This window comes from Miniopterus schreibersii (assembly GCF_964146895.1).
Source record: "Miniopterus schreibersii genome assembly, chromosome: 22".
NCBI lineage: Eukaryota > Metazoa > Chordata > Mammalia > Chiroptera > Miniopteridae > Miniopterus > Miniopterus schreibersii.
Genome location: NC_138124.1, coordinates 2331641 through 2349217, shown reverse-complemented (window position 1 = coordinate 2349217; position 17577 = coordinate 2331641). Strand labels below are relative to the sequence as shown.

At 46.5% G+C, this 17577-nt stretch overlaps 1 protein-coding gene and 1 pseudogene across 2 annotated transcripts in view; one reads left to right on the top strand and one right to left on the bottom strand.

The window, feature by feature from the left end:
• TJP1 (tight junction protein 1) overlaps positions 1-17577 on the top strand; it is a 135902-nt gene that overhangs the window by 8702 nt on the left and 109623 nt on the right. The gene's annotated exons all lie outside the window — the stretch shown is intronic.
• Positions 15080-17577, bottom strand: part of LOC308550587 (small ribosomal subunit protein eS4 pseudogene) — a 31372-nt pseudogene continuing 28874 nt past the window's right edge. The window contains exon 2 of the transcript in view: positions 15080-15757. The product of the transcript in view is annotated as a small ribosomal subunit protein eS4 pseudogene (transcript). The remainder of the gene's footprint in view (positions 15758-17577) is intronic.

Sequence of the window (17577 nt, the reverse complement as noted above, 5' to 3'; positions counted from 1 at the left end):
GTGGCAGTGGAGAGCTGGCCTGGCCGGATCTGAAGGAGTGTGCCGTGAAAGGCAGGGCTTTGACATTCAAGGGGAGAGGACGATTGGAGGGATGGCTCATGGGGACCTGACCAATGAGCGAGGAAATGCGGTCGGGAGGGGCTGGGAGGCTGGCCCTGGTGCTGGGCGCGGGAGGTCACAGCGTCCCAGCGGAGTGGTGGTGACCAAGACCAGGCGCGGCGTTGGGAGGGGACTGCGGGAATGGGGTGCGGGTCAAGGTCATTCCAGGATGAGCAAAGCCAGGAATTTCAAAGTCATTTGGAAATGACCGTGACCAGTGAGGCAGCTCCCCAGCATCCCTTCCTGGTCACAATTATTGCTTCTCGGGAGGGCGCGGTAAAGCCACCGGCACCTCCCAGGAGACTCAGAACTTTAAGAAAATGCCTGACACCCCTGGCTGGTGTTGCCCAGTGGTTAGAGCATCGCCCCTCACACCGAAGGGGCTTGGGTTTGATTCCCAGTCAAGGGCCCGTACCCGGGTTGCAGGTTCAATCCTGAGGCAACCAATCAATGTAACTCTCTCACGTCGATGTTTCTCTCTCTCTCTTTCTCCCCCCCTTCTTCCTCCCCCCCTTCCACTCTCTCTGAAAATCAGTGGAAAAAATATCCTTGGGTGAAATTAACCAAAAAGGATGGAAAAGAGGCAGGGAGGGAAGGAAGGAAGGTGCCTGACGATCATTGCTGAGAGGGACAGGGGCTTAGAGTCCCTGCTGATCTTTGGGACAGAGGGTGGGGAGTGTGAAAAGTTCAGAATGCAAACAGAAAGCATTTAAAATAGAACAAAATTCAAGGAGAAGCTTGAGAAGAAGGACCCTCTGAAGGAAGAGGCAGTTTGGTTCGTGGAGGCGTTTCAGGGTAACCCGAGGGTTAAATGCTGGGTGTAACGATGCCCAGGGGAGCCACAGCGTTGCTGGGGTGCGTGCCGAGGCGCACAGGGCCCTGTGAGCAGCGGAAGAAACACCCGCGCATGAGGAAGAGCCTGGGTCTAGCAGTTTCCTCGTGATGTCATCCCTGACCGTGACTCCCAGAGAATCCCCAGAGCGGTCATTGTCAGCTCCCCCCGGCGTGGCACCGACACTTCCTCCACGCCCTCCGCGCTCCGCTCACTAATGGATCTGAGCGCGCAGGAAGGCCACAGCTATTTTGGACCCTGGACCGGCTGGACGTTTTTGTAAAGCCAGGGCCAAATGAAAACCTTCGCAGGCCTGACTTCCTCCAGGCCCATCCGCTCTTCATGCGCCGTTTGCAGCAAAGCTAATGAGCTTTTGCTTCCAATAAATGCTTGTCGTTGAGGCTGGAAACCACTTTAGACGGCCCAGCTACGGGAGTGGGACGCGGTAGTTATGCTTATGCTTAAAAGGTTCTTCTTCAACTTTTTATTACTCGTAAAGTTTAGATGTCTTTTTAAGGAGTAATGATGAAGCTCAGTAAGAGGTCTTGCTTCTCTAGTTTTCTGGGTTGATGGTTGTATTTGAACTTGGCGTCATTCAGGGCGGGGCTGACTTTTGACAGGCGAGGAGGGGGGCGTGGGGCTGACATGTGGAAGGAGCCAGAAAGATCACAGCGACAACCCTCGGTACACTTAATACAAGTCCCGTGAATCATCGCATTCCTCGTTTAATCTCTGATGTTTAGGAAAACATGGGTTGGGTTATTTCACCTTGAATTGTTTAGCTTTTCATTCTGGATCTTAAAATAGCACTTACGCAATTAACCGCATAGCCTGAGACATGCCTGACACGTAGCATTCACAATAGTGTGGACACTCGTTCTATCAACATGAAATATTAAAATAAGTCAGTATGTTCCTTCTTTTAAGGAAATAAGAGCTTGTCAGTCATTTGTGTCAGTGGTGAACTCGTTTCAAAAAGGCCTGCGTGGCTCAGCGGTTGAGCGTTCTGTGAACCAGGAGGTCAGGGTTCGATTCCCAGTCAGGGCACTTGCCCAGGTTTGGAGCTCGATCCCCAGCAGGGGGCGTGCGGGAGGCAGCCGATTAGTGACTCTCTCATCATTGATGTTTTTCTCTCCATCTCTCTCCCTGTCTCTGAAATCAATATATATTTTTAAAAATAAAATAAAAAGTCCCCTTAGCATCAGTTTTTATGAAGTTTGACTCAAACACTGGTCTTGGTTCTCATGCCCTGGGTGAGTTGAAGCAAAGACCTGTGGGGGATTTGTATGTGTGTGTATCTAGTAAGTTCTCAGACAGTCCAGTGTGATGCTTCTTGAGTTGGTAGAATTGTATCCCGTGCCAGATTGTGGCACTAAAATCCCCGAGTTTCCCCAGCCTGAGGTTCCTCCTCTCAATAACAGCTTGGAATACCTGTCATAACATGCTTTCTTCTCTCCTGTGTGCGGTCAGACTGGGAGTTGGGCTTCTTCTTTCCCAAGTCCAGCCTCTCCCACCGCCTCCAGGCCTCTGTGTTCCCCTTTTCCGCCCTCTTCCAGCATCTTCAGTCTTTCCTGTGTATTGGGTTCCCTTCCTAGAGCTAAACAGATTTCTGTTATCTTGGGGGAAAAACCTCCCACTGATAAGTCACCGCCTCTTTCCTGCCTGATTTGTTGACTCTCTGCTATAAACACACACACACACACACACACACACACACACAGTCTCTATTTCCAACTGTTTTCTTCGCGTCCCTGTGGTCTGATGTTCCCACCGCAGCCCTCTTGACTATCTTTCCTTTGCCGTAACCCTCCTCAGCTTCTGCGCAGGGGTCGGCAGCTGAGCAACGTCACACTCTTCTCGAAGATCCTCCGCGAGAGTCCTCCAGCCAGCATGTCCGTATGGCCCTCATCCCAACATGCGTCCTCACGTTTACTTCCCTCCTGCAGCCTCTCCCTCCAAGAGCGACTCTTACCTTCTGTTGCTCTGAGTGACCTCCCGAGTCAACAGCCCGAGACCCAGCCTTCCTAAGTCTCCTACTGACGGATGGATGGATGTCATCACGCGAATGACCCCCTCTTATTTCAGGATCTCGACTGAAATTAAGGAGGATTCACCAGGCTCCCTGATTCGGCTGGGCCTTGGACTCCAGGTCCTAATGACGGTGCTGCTCAGCAACTCTCTGCAGAACCAGAGGACAGGCCCAGGGACAAGTGGCCCCCACGTGCTCGGCTCACCTCCATTCCCCCAGGCTTGGGCTTGGCAGTTTTACACTATCGTTTTGATTCCATGATGCCTTCAAGAAAATGCCCCCCCCAATTATGTTCAGAGGGAGGCCTAGTCTGCCATTCTTAGAATCTAAATTCTTTTATATATATATATATATATATATATATATATATATATATATTTATTGATTTTAGAGAGAGGAAGGGAGAGGGGGAGAGAGAGAGAGAAACATCAAAGATGAGAGAGTCATTGATCGGCTGCCTCCTGCACGCCCCCTGCTGGGGATCAAGGAGCCCCACAACCCGGGCATGTGCCCTGACCGGGAATCGAACCACAATCTCCTGGATCCTAGGTCGATGCTTAACCACTGAGCCATGCCAGCCGGGCAGAATCTAAATTCTTTATATAGATGTATGTTTTCCTCTTTTTGTTCTTAACCTCTCTGTAGGCATATGTGTCTCCATGGATTTTGTGGGTTGGTTTTTTTTTTTAACAATATAAATTTGTCTCCTATTAAATGAGCATATGTCATTTATTTATATTTATTGTGATTTATAACGTATTTGGGTATATTTCTATCACGTTTTCCTATGCTTTGTATTTACCCTGCTTTTTCCAGGGTTTTTATTTCTTTGGGTCTTTCACTTTCCATCACACACATGAATTCATTCTTGTTCCACATAATTCTTTACTATCTGATGAGTCCATGTGGTTATTTGTGGGATTTTGATTATTTGTTGGAATAAGAACAAAATTGTACAACAAAAGTCTTTTTTTAAAAAAAAAATCTCAGGTTTTGTGCCCTGGCCAAGAGGCTCAGTTGGTTGGAACTTCATCCTGTGCACCGAAAAGTTGTGGGTTCGATTACTGGACAGAGCACATACCGAAGGCAACCGATCTCTCTCTCTTCCCCCCTCCCTCCCTGTCTCCCTCTCTCTCTTACTAAAATCAATAAAAACATATCCCCAGGTTAGGATTAATTTTTTTTTTTTTAAATCTCAGGTTAGGCTTATAAACTCTCAACTTGCCCTCTGTACTTTAAAAGTATACAAAAATAGTTTTATTTCTTTCACCTCTGTTTTGTCTTTGTTTCATTGGTTTTCAATAAGATCGTGTGTTCTGTGCCTAGAGCTTGTTTCACAGGGGGAACTGGGGTCATGGCACAGTGAGCCAAGCCCGCTGCCCTGGTTTATGGCTCCCTCCCAGGCCTCCGGGCCACCAGGAGGCGCTGATGAGAGGCTGAAGGTGGCCATGGATTAAATGGGGTTCCCCAAGAAAACACGGGGGGGGGGGGGGGAGATGGGGTGGGAACAGAGAATCCGAATTTATTTTTTCTCTTTCTCTCTATGCTGTTTAAGATCTGCCCGTCGATAATATAAACCACTGAACTTTACCCTTGAAGTGGGTAAATTTTATGACCTGTGAAATATGCCTCAATAAAGCTATAAAAAAGGTAGCTCTGCCTGTCAGAAGAGTTAAAGGGAATGCAACTAAAACTGACCTGCTCATGGATCCGCCTTACAGATATTTTCAAGTACATTACACACAAGAAGTGTGTGTGTGTATAGGAATGCTTCCCTGGGCTCTTGGTAAGTGCCATGGCTTAGAGGTTATAATTATTATGTCTGCAGCAGCCAATTGGCATTTTTTGTTTTTGGATGCCATTTTTTAACAGTAAGGGGGTGACACAAAGGAGTGACCAGAAGTGATATTTGATGAGCGCCTTCAGTGAGGTAAGTGTGTTGTCATCCCTCGCTGTTGCTGGAGGTGCCGAGTAACCAGGGGGCAGGAGTAGAGCCTAGGCACACTCCTCTTTCCCCCACCATGCGCCTGAGGCCGGTTTGCCAGTCCTTAGGGTGCTCAGCTCGGGGGTCGGCTGAGAATATTGAGTTTGAGAAGATTCCCTTTCCAATATCCGGCCCTTCTGGCTGTTTGTAGCGTGGAGTCATTTCTGTTCCACGACAGGAGGAAGCCAAAGGGAAACCAGGGTGCAGCCCTGGAATGTGGAGGGCCCGAGTGGCACACCCTGGGCTGGAGAGCCCTCGATTCTCTCAGCCTGCAGGAAACGCAGCAGTAAGTGGTGACCCGGACCAGCGGCCACACCTATGAATCATGCTTTAGACAAGTGATTAGACATTTTCGACCGGCCTGAACTCTTAATTGTTTGCATAGCCCAATCAGCTTTGAGATTACGTGCTGTGGTTGGAGCAGGTTACACAAGATGCTCCAGGGAGCCGCTGGCACAGGGCGACACGGGCCAGCAGTGTTCCCAAGGGATTAGCTTTGCTGTTTACAGCTGGGGTGTGCTGGGAGGCTTCCCGCCTCTGCATTCCAGCCAAGCTAAGAATGATGGAATTTCAGCGCAGTGAGTGTCAGCTAGGAGCCAGAGCTGCTGGGGTGGGGGGGCTGCACCCAGGCAGCATTCCTTAGATAACTTCAGGCTGCAAGAGCTTGCAAACTGGGCCTGGGGTTAGAGCTCCTCATTTCGTGAGAGCAGCCAGGTGGAATCTCGTGGTCTCGGTTGTACATTTCTGGGGAAGGGACTGAGTGCCCACGCCGTCCCCAGATCAGTTCCTGTTCCCGTGGTGAGGCAGCGCGGTCACATCACTGACACGGTGGCTCAAGGCAGGGGATGGTATTTGGACAAAGCAATGGTTGTAGGTATGTGTGATGTCCATAACAGGATCACACAGCACATAATACTTCGTGTTCTGCGTTTTCAACACATAGATCATGAACAATTTTCGTGATATTCTATATTCTTTGAAGACATTTTCACGGATTTTTGCAATTCCTTATACAGACATATTATAGTTTATTGATTCTTTGTTAAATGTTAGAGTACTTGCATTTTTTTCCCAATTAAAAAATTATGGCTTTGAATGTAAATCTCTCAGTTTATATCTCCTTACGATAGATTTCACGAAGCCAGCATCAGGATCAATGGATAGGAATTGTTATGTTAGCTGTTGGTGTGCCTTGTCATGTGGCTTTCTAGGCAGGTGGAGTAACAGATTAGTGTAGAGTTGGCCTGTTGCATAAGGTGAGCCTCCCACACAAATTAGAACGAAGCATGTGTAGCTTTAAGGGGGCAAAGGGGCATTCGATGATATTCAGCATATGGGAGAGCTTTTTGCATTTTTAATACCTTTATTGAGATAGAAGCCATGTGCCATGTGATTCTCCAATTTAAAACCCGCTGTTCAGTCGCTTGTAGTACACTTACAGAGCTGTGCAGCATCCCAGTCAGTTTTAGAATATTTACTACCCTCCCAAAACCCCACTCACTTTAGCCATAACCTCCTAATCCCCCCTTCCGACCCCACCCCCAGCCCTGTGCAACCCAGTAACTGACTTTGGTTTCTGTAGATTTGCCAGTTCTGGACATTTCGTATAAAGGGAATCGTACACTGTGTGGTCCTTTGCCACCGGCTTCTTAGTTAGCACAAGGTTCATCCATGTGGCAGCGACGCGAGTTGCAACTTATTTCCTCGGTAGGGCCGATAGGAGAGCTTTGTTTGCGTCAGCAGGAAGGCGTGCGAGTCTGGGGTCAGGGAAAGAGTGTGTGGCCCATTTGGGAACAGGGATCATGAATTTATAGCGGCATGAAGTGTTTTTTAAAAATATATGTATTTATTGATTTAGAGAGAGGAAGGGAGAGGGGGAGAGAGAGAAACATCAGTGGTGAGAGTCATTGATCGGCTGCCTCCTGCACGCCCCCTGCTGGGGATCGAGGAGCCTGCACCCCGGGCCTGTGCCCTGACCGGGACTCGAACCGCAACCTCCTGGTTCACAGGTCGACACTCAACCACTGAGCCACTCTGGCTGGGCTGAAGTTTCTTTTTATATGTGACTTTTCCCAGCATCTTTATGCTTCTAATGATTGTAGCAATAGTTTTTACCCCATTCATTGTTAGTGGATATTTTCATGTTTCCTGGTTTTCACTCTTTTGAACACTGCTTCCGTGGGCGTGCGTTTGGATCCGTCTTTGAACATTTGTAGGAATGTCTTCCATGGGTAAACTTCTAGAAGTAGATGTGGTGTCAGAAAGGGGATGGCCAAGTTGCATTTTGACACATGGCGCTGCTACCCTGCCTTCCTGAAGGGCAAAGGGAATTTACTCACCAGCAAGTGGTGCAGGAAAATATGACCTCCCCACGTCTCCATTGCACTGAATAGTCTCCTACATATGTGGGCATTTGATGATTGAAAAATAATTCATTAGCATCTTGGCATTGTGTGGCACTTTTCAGGTTGAACAGTTTTGGGGTGTTTTTTTGCCATTCACTTTTTTAAATATATAAAGTTAGAAGTTTATGAGTCGAAGTTTAGAATTTTTATAGAGTCAAGTATTTCAGTTTTTTAGTACATATTTCCTTCCACTGCTTTAAGTTTGATTAACATTTTAATGGTATCTTTTTATTACTCTGAACTATCATTATTCTCCGGTTAACCTGTTTATTATTCCATTATCTTTGTCTCGATTGCCCTGTTACCATTTCCCTTCCACTACTCTTCTTGTGGCTTTTAATAACCATTTACTTTATTTTAAAAATGCCACCTTCACTGTTACGCTTCAAAATATTTATTCTTCTTGAGATACAAGAAACTTACAACCCTCAATTAGACGTTTTCCCACACAGCGAACCCGTGCATCGTCACACCAATTATTTCTTTTTACTTCAACTAATTATAGAAGCCTCCAAACTGCTAACTGGAGATTTTCTTAGAAACTTAAAAAGCACGGCCCTTTACAGATGTAATGTTGATATGTAGTCTAAGGGTTAACCTGTTCATTTATAAACCAAAATTACTAAATATCAAATTAATAGACAGCAACTCGTGATGATCTTTGCATTAGTTTCCCATATTTCTATATGGTTTCTTTTTCTGGTTTCCCCAACTCCTCTCTTCATTTTTCCTAATTTTTTTTCTATTTTATTTTTTATTGATGTTAGAGAGAGAGGAAGGTGGGGGAGAGAGAGAGAAACATCGACGTGAGAGAGAAATATCGATCAGCTGCCTCCTGCATGCTCCCCGATGGGGTGAAACCCGCCACCCGGGTATGTGCCCTGGCCGGGGGTGAACCCGTAGCCTTCCAGTGCACGGGCTGGTGCTGCAACCAGCTGAGCCACCCGGCCAGAGCTCTCACTCACACTGAAACGGGACTGACATAGATGTCAAGAGGGAAATGCAAAAATTGCTCACAAGACTGTACATTCCTCTGCTTTAAGTTCAGGAACAGGTGAGGAGTGGCGTCTTACTTGAGTGCCGGTTTCTTCTAAACAGAAAACAGACGTAATGATCACTTACAGTGTAGCTGCGGAATAGAATCGAGCCCTAAAGCAAACCTTAGAGGGAAGCGGACGAGGCTGTGGAAGCCCCGAGAGGTCGGATGCTTCCCTGAAGGTCCTCCCGCCGGCCGTGGGAAGGCCGGGATGGCCTTTGCTGGGGGTCAGGAGCACCAGAAGCGTGACATCTCCCGAGTACAGCTGGCAGCAGCAGCAGAAGGGGGCTGACAACACACAGGGACCAAGGCAGAGCAAGTTCAGGTGTAAACAGAGCTTCCTTACAATGTGGAGATATATATGTATTTTCTTACTCCCCACCCAAGGACCCTTTTTCCATTGCTTTTCAGAGAGAGAGAGAAACATCGATGTGAGAGAGACACATCGGCTGGCTGCCTCCTGCGTGTGCCCCAACCTGGGCGGGGGATCGAGCCTGCGACCTACGTACATGCCCTTGGCTGGAATCGAAACTGGGACCCTTCGTTCCGAGGGCCTACGCTCTACCCACTGAGCCACACCAGCTAGGGCACAGTGTGGGCATTTTTAGAGTGGAATGCCCATTTGCTCCAAGTTGTAAGTCTCAACTAAAGGTTATCTATTCTTTTTATTACTACTACTATTATTATTATTATTATTATTATTATTATTATTATTATTTAAGGCTCTTAATCGGGAACATTTAAAACCTGTATGAAACAATCCTTGGACCCAAAGAAAAATGCGACCAAACTCCAGAATACTGAGACAATAACGCTATTAAGAACATGCCATGTCAGAGTCTGTGGGATGCAGTTGAAGCAGTGCTTAGGAAGGTTCATAGCATATATATCTGTATAGATAAAAATCAAAACAAGCCCTGGCCGGCGTTCCCAAGGCAACCAATCGATGTGTCTCTCTCGCATTGATGTTTCTCTCTCTCTCTCTCTGTCTCTCTCTTTCCTCCCCTCCCTCCCTTCCACTCTCTCTGAAAAAAATCAATGGAAAAATATCCTCAGGTGAGGGTTAACAACAAAAAATTTTAAAAAGAAAGAATTATGTGCTTATCCTGCCTTTTGGGTATCAACTATAGTGCAGGTAAACAGATAACTGTAACTCATAAGGGAAAGTTCTTTATAGAAGAATTTCAGCTAATAGCTGTGGAGAATGGAATTAGGAAGCCATCATTTTACAGCCTTGATGAAATAACAGATGGAGGTGGGGACTCTCAATGGGTGAAACCATTGGATTAAAGATTGAGGGGAACTTTAATACAGAGCTGAGGCTGTCACCAGCTCAGTCCACCGAGGGATTAGCAAGAGGGGCCGGCAAGCACTGTGGGCCTCTAGATTCAATGCGACAGGAAGCACACAGTTCTACCTATGAGTTAATTTGGCCAAAACTTGGAACCTGAGTTCAGTCATGCTTCTAGAGCTGGCTTCAGTTTGCAGAGTATACGAGAGAGAGAGGAAGAAATTATACAGTTCTTTCTGCTTTTGAGACTGTTGAAAATATTTCATAATAAAAATATTTAAGCTGTTGAAAGATGTACTCCATAAAAATGAGAGTGAACTGAGCTATCTTGGAAGGCGGACTCAGGCCCTCAGCATCTTCCTGAGAGAGAAAACCAGTGAGGGCGGTGAGCTGGAATGAAAGGAATGTGCTCTGAAGCCACAGCGACTTCTTCATTGGCGGCAGCAGGATTCTAAATGAGGATAAGGTCTGAGAGGTGAGGGAGCCCCATAAGTATTGGGGTTCAGGAAGCTTGAAGCTGGGATGCTGAACGCATCCAGGATGATGGGAGAGCCCCACAATGTCTTAGAATGAAAAATTTTTTAAATATAACAAAGCTAGGAGACTCATTTCCAATACATGATTCTACCTTGATAATTTTTCTTTGCTTGTTTTATCACATCTTTGTTTACCCACCAGTCCGTCCTTCCGTCCATCCATCCACTCATCCACCCATTTATCCATGTATTCACCCTTCCACTCACACATCCATCCACCCACCCATCCATCCATCCATCCATCCATCCATCCATCCATCCATCCATCCATCCATCCATCTATGCATTTTTGACTCATTTCAAGTAAATTACAAACCCTAGTGTACTTCTCTCATGCAGGAGTTTTGAGGATTAAATGGGAGAGTATTTTTAAGCGATTAAATACTACAGAAGTGCACGGTGTCTTAAATCTGGCTAAGAAGTTGTCTGACCTCAGGTTGCACATGATGAATCAGTGCCTGAGTCAGCTCTGGGAGCTGAGCCAGAGCCCGGTGGAGACAGGGCCACCCCTACATTTCCTTCCTCAGCTGGAGCATCGAGGCTGGAGCTGCTGACTCCACATGTTGGCAGGCAGCAGCCACTCCTCCCATCCTGCACCTTCGCACACTCCACCCCCCCCCCAACAGATGCAGACATTCCCATGCTCTCCGGAACTTTCTGCAACCCGAAAGCAGGTAAAGAAAGGAAAGTGTGATGCTGCGAATGGGAGGCTAAGGTGGCATATTCCAGAAGCAAAGTAGCAGCGATGCTGGTAACTCAGCCATTGAAACATCTTTCTTCTTCCAGGTTGACTTCATTCCATCTTTTAGTTTGTAGTTGTTTCTAATCTGAGGCCAACTAAATGTAGCCTGGCTCTGGTACCTGTCTCTTTCCACAGCTAGAAAGTGACAGCTAAAGGAGAAGTTCCAGGAGGACTAGACTTAGATTTTGTTAAATGCTGAATGAGAAGATCCTTTGTTCTCATGAACCACTTGAAACATAAAGCCTTATTTTCACTTGTATGGGAAATTAAAAGTAACAGGAAAAACATGTTTGCATCTGGTGTTGAGCAGTCCCTGAAATGCCTGAGTGACAGACAGTTTGGGCTCTGTGACTGATGGGATCTGTGACCCACGGCCGGTTCCTTACCTGGTAGTGCCTCAGTTTCTGCATCTGGTGGTGAGGATGTGAAGCCTCTCTCTTGCTTCTAAAAACATACTTAAAGGGCTAAAGACAGATAAGATGCATGTCCACCTAGACCGGTTTGGGGCCTGGACTTACCATTTTAGCATTTAACAGCTTGCATCCTTTCTATCTGGGGTCTGGTCTCTTATGCAAGGTCCCCACTAGGGAGGGGGGAGAGGGGATCAGCCAGACATGGCCCCAGCCATGTGGTGACTGGGGCACTTAGCCCTGCTACTGGGGTCCAGGCAGTTGTTTCGCAGGGGATCCAGAAGAGGTGAGACAGTTGGGAGCAAGTGGAATACCTTGTCCTTGGAGATTGCTAGCCAAGAAGCCAGGCTGTGTGACATGGGGAGGGCCTGGAGTCCCTCTGCTTGACTTCTCTTCCCCCACACAGTAGACACTGAGTAAATGCTGGGGAAAGAATGAATAAGTGAGAAATAGAGCCATAGGAAGGCAGTGAGAGTCAGAAGCCCTCCATGCCCTGCTTGGCCCCTGTGCTGTCTGGGCCAGCTGATTTTTTGGCCCCTCTTTGATGGAGACCCTGTTTGCCTCTTTCCTCGTTGATAGTTTGCATAGGTATAAAATTCTAGCTTGAGAAGTTTTTTTCTCTGAAGTTCAAAAACATGTTCTGCTGTAGCTAGGAGTGTTGCTATTGAGACCTGTGAAATATACTGTTCCTTTACTTCAGCCTTTATGTGACCTGATTTTTTTTCCCCCTGAAAGCTTTTAACATCTCTTTATTCCTGGTGAAATGTCACTGTAACTACGTGCCTCATATGTTCATCTTTGCCGGGCACTTAGAAGTTCTTTGAATGTGGAAACCAATATTTTCTAATTTTGAGAAAATATCTGGTGTCGTTTCTTTGGTAAACACCTTTCCTCTCTTCTCTCTGGGGATCCTGGTAATTTGATGTTGAATCATCCCTATCAATTCTTTTCTCTGCAGTGTTTGATCTGTTTTTTTACAACTCTTCTGAAAAATCATATATATTATTAAAATATATATGTTTTTTATATATATATATATATTTTATATATGTACTTTATATGTATTTTTAAAGACCCATTTCTCTCTTTTTTTGTTTTTGTTTCTGTTTTTAAAGTTGGAGCGTTTTCCTGAAATGTTTTCTAATCCTTAGTTATCAGTTTATATATATGAGTATGTCAGTAGCAAGCAAACTGGAATCCCCTGAGCAAACCAGCTCTTTCACTGAAAGTCTGTGTGCAGGGTGGAGGGCTGGGGTGGAGGCGGATCTTGGGAGCCAAGTGTTCCATATATTGGTTTTCACTGACTCCCCTGTTTTCAGCCCAGTACCCGTCCCCTGCCCTTTGTGGTTGGTTCCTGTGTCCCTGAGCCTGGAACCTTTTCTGAGTCTCAGAGCAGGTTGGTTTCTCTGTGGCATGCCCTCTGCTGCTCTTTCTCATTGGTACTATACGCACTTGCCCTCTGCCAAGAAGTGCTGCCATCTCCTCTGCTTGAATTTTCTTTCTGGTGGCTTGATACCCTTTTTCTTTTTCATTTGACAGTGATTTAGGAGGGAAAGGAGATAACCTGCACGTACCATCCACCCTTTTAATTAGAAGCTGGTACAGGTATTTTTAATAGTTGTAATCATATAATTATGGATATATAACACTTTCATCTTTTTAATGCATTCATGTATGAATGGAAATCCAAGTGCTTGTTTCAGCCAGATATTCAGTTGATCTTACTGTCCATGTCAGCACAGCCACCAGCGGGGAGCTGTGATCAAAACGTGGGGTCCCACCCCGGCTGGGTGGCTGGTTGGCTGGTTGGTGCGTTGACTTGTGCACCAAAAGGTTGGGGGTTTGATTCCCGGTCAGGGCACATACCTAGGTTGCGGGTTCAGTCTCTGGTCAGGGCGCATACGGGAGACACCTCGATTTTCTGCCTCACCTCAGTGTTTTTCTCTCTCCCTAAAATCAGTGGAAATGTATTCTCAGGTGAGGATTAATTAGAAATGTGTGGTCCCCTTCTAAACCTAGGCCCTGGTGAGCTCCAGGCCCCTCCAGGGCTCTGTCCTTTCATTGACAGCTGAGGTGGCACGGCTCTGTGTCCTGAAAGGACGAGGTATTTCTTAAAGAAAGTACAAAACAACAATAATAAAACCTTTAAAGAGCCAAATCCTCAGTGTCTTAGTGTCTTATCTTTTTGTCAGTTAAAGAGGGTTCAAAAATAGTTCCAAAGTATTACCAATCTTTTGAAGTAGACCCCAGGCCTTGTCTTTGAATACGGGTTTGCTTGGTTCGACACCTTTGTTCGTCCATTAATGGCAGCCATCCTGCAGTTGGGCTTCTTTAAAGTGGAGAGACCTGGGTCATCTGGGGAGAAGTCTTCGTGACTTTTAATAATTTCCCGTCATTCTTTGCACAGTTCATCTCTTCCATACTGAATCTGACAGTGTCTTTTTTTAGTAATTTCCCTTCATCCAGTGCTTCCAAAGAATTCACTGCACAGTTCTTTCTGCACCCGTTCATCCATTAATAAAAAGTACCAGTGACAAAGGGCAAGTGGCTCAGGCTGTTTTGTTCACAGAGCTCAACTAGTGAGAGCAGAAGCGTGTGCGTGTGTGTGCATGTGTCAATCCATTTGTATGTTGTTCATTTTTATTATTTTTTAAAAATTCTCACCCAAGGACATGCTAAGAGAGAGGAAGGGGGAGAAGAAAGACAGAGAGAAACATCCATCGGTTGCCTTCCATGCTCACCCAGACCAGGGATCATGCCTGCAACCTGGGTATATGCCCTGACCAGGAATCGAACCTGCAACCTTTTGGTGCACAGGACGGTGCTCCAACCCACTGAGCCTAGGACTGGGTTGCCGTCTTTAGCCTCTTTTACTCATCTATGTTAAATTCATTGCCTCATGTGACCGAGGCCGATACCATCCCCCTGAGGGTTCCTAATGCATGAAAAATATGGAAAGCAGGCCTGCGTGGAGAGAGACATCACTCTGAGAAGGACTTTGAAGATTGTTTTCTCATCTGCTTTTTATTTTTCTTTGCAAGCAGGGTCCTCTGTAGTTCATCTTATCTCTGCCTTTAGCCAGAAATACTTTGGCTCTCATAAAAGTGGAAGCGAGTCTCCAGCTAAGAGTGGCTCAGGTGGAAAGGTTAAGTATTCAGTGCTTTGAAGTGAAATCATTTTTTTGTTAATATAATGATCCCCCTTCTGTTCTTGTCTCCTTTCCCTCCTCCCCACACCTCCCAGGTCACCAACTAGAATCTTCAGTGTCATCTTTAAATCCCCCTTGTCTCTCTCTCACGCACTCATTAATGGCAAGTCCAGAAGCGCAATCTTTATAAAGTGTCTCCTGACTGTCGCCTGTTCTCTGAAGACTTACTGCTCCGCCCATCACTGTGCATTGAACATTAACTCTATATCATTCTCAATCTTTTTTTCATGCTGTATTATCTTTTTTTCCTTCTTAAAAAAAAATTAGTTTATTGATTTTTAGAGAGAGAAAGAGAGAGAGAGAGAAACATTGATTGGCTGCCTCCTGCGCGCCCCCTACCGGGCATCGAGCCCGCGTCCCCAACATGTGCTCTGACCAGGAATCAAACCGGCAACCTTTCAGTGCACAAGACGACACTCAACTAACTGAGCCACGCCAGCCAGGGCTCCTACTATATTATCTTTAACTAGGTACAAAGTCTTCCAATCATATCACCTAGAGCTCATTTCACCCAGTGCTCTGTTTGGCCACCAGTCTCTTGTCTCTCTCTCCAGCAATGCTGAGGCCAATACCCTTTCCACGGGGAAAGGAAATCCATGGTTTGTTGCCTTTGCCAATAACAAAAATGTTGGAGAGCCGGGTGGCAAAGCTGGTGCTGTTGGCATCTCTCACACGATCTATGTCAAAAGAACCGGGTGTCTCTCTCTGTTGGTGATCACGCCAATTCTTCCCAGGTTGGCTCCTCAGGTCACCATACATAGGTTACCAGTGTCACACTTGATGAAATCAGTAATTTTGCCCATCTCCAAACGAACCCGAGTGGTGTCGTTCACCTTGATGAGAGGCTCAGGGTAGCGGATGGTGTTAGCATCATTGGTCACCAGATGAGGGGTTCCCTTTGTGCCCATAAAGATCTTCCTCACTGCACACAGCTTGTGCTTGGCCTCCATCGGGTGTAATACGATGAACAGCAAAGTGACTGTTGGTGTTGGAGATCAGATGGAAGTTCTGTCCGGTCTTGTCAATGCTGATGACATTGTAAGACCAGCAGGGTAGGTTACATCTGTTCGGACCTTGCCACCGATCTTGATGGACCGGTGCATGGAGATCTTTACTTCACCTCCTGTTAGGGCCACACATCGATGAGAGAGAATCACAATTTGACTGCCTCCTGCACGCCCCCTGCTGGGGATAGAGCCCGCAACCCGGGCCTGTGCCCTGAGCAGGAATCGAACCGTGATCTCCTGGTTCATAGGTCAATGCTCAACTGCTGAGCCACGCCGGCTGGGCGGTATTTTCAACTTTAATGAAACATTACAAAATCGCCTCACGCAGGTGGTAAGGATAATCTCCATTGCTTGACTTAATTAAAAACGTTTCTTTCTTATAAACAGCATTGAAAATATGAAAGTAAACATGATATCAGAAAATATTTTAGAAGTGGAAAGGTTAAGGGAGGGATGAAAGTGTTCAAAGCAGGGCTGTGGGCAGGACTTCCTAGGAATAGGCCAAGCGCTTTGGCAAAGGCTCAGGTATTGTAGCAATGAACTTGGGTGGGGTCAACACAGTCAAGTCACTTTCCAGTTCAGCCTTTAAAAACACGAGCCAGCTTTGATGTTAAAGAGAAAGTGAGTGTCCATAGAAATTAAGTACTGTATTTCTTTCTTCTCGGGTTTCTGTGACATTATAACGCGCCTTAGCATAAAAGGCTCCGTCTCCCTGCCTGCTATTGTTTTTCGAGGAAAGTGGGTATTAGATATCAATTTAGATTTGGGGAGGTAAGTAGAAGTTCAAATTGTTTTTCCAGATAAGGCGTTTTCTCCAGTGGCTTTTTCACTAGTACAAATAAACAAATATCATGCCGCCTTTTAGAGTGTTTTCTGATTTCAGATCAGATATCCCAGCCCTTTGTGGATCATGAATCTGGAACATTCTAGAAACTGCTGTGACCCAGATCAATGATGAGGACTTAAAGGATACTTAGAGTAAAGAGCTGACTTCATTTCCCACTTCTCCCTGCTACAGCGTCGCCCGTGGATGGGTCCCATGTGAAGTCCAGACCTTCCCCAGGTCCTGACGGTCATGTTCTGAGTCTGGCACCAATGCACAGAGACCTGGAGATGGGTGGGGGGCGATGCTCAGCTTCTCTTAAAACTTTGTACAAACAGAGCTTGCCAGGGAGCAGTGTCCTAAGAACAGTAGCAGGTCCTGGCAGGGCCGGAGACCAGCCTTGCCCTCTAGAGCTGCTGAGGTCGTGGGCACCGGGAAGTATAACCGGGTTTTGGACTCCAAAGCAGTTTGTCCATAAATTGGCCTGAAGAGCATCAGAATGTCTTCTCTCCAGATGATCCCATTGAACTATCATTTTAAAATTATCCAACCCTTTCTTTTAAAAGGTTAATACCTGTCACCCTGCTGCACTGAGGTCCTCCACCCTCAGGTGGGCCTTCAGACGTGGGTCACGGAATCCTTCAGTGATTAAGTCGCCGTAAATCAGGGGCTTCCCAGGATCCGCTCGGGTTTGATAATTTGCTGGAACAATGCATAGAAGCCAGGCAAGCATTGTGCTGAAACAGTTAACAGTTTTATTACAAAAGATATAAATCAGGAGGGTGCAGAGATGCAGAGGGCGAGGTCTGGATGGAGCACAGAGCGTCCGTGCCCCTCAAGGAGCAGTTGCACCCCCCTCCTGGCTCATCCATGCTCCAGGGTGTTTTTTGGGGCTTCACTACAGAAACATGATTAGTAAAGTTGTTGGCCACATGATTGGCCTCAACCTATAGTGCCTCTTCCTCCCCTCAGTGCAGATCAGGCAGCCGAAAACCCCAACCCTCTAATCCCAGGGTTAGTCTTCCAGGAGACCCGCCCCCACCCTGGAGCTGTCTGGGGGCCCACCCCAGGGTTGCCTCATTAGCATAACAAAGACAATCCCATCACTCAGGAAACTGAGGGTTTTAGGAGCTCAGCACCAGAAACCTGATACAAAGACCAGACCAATTCTTTGT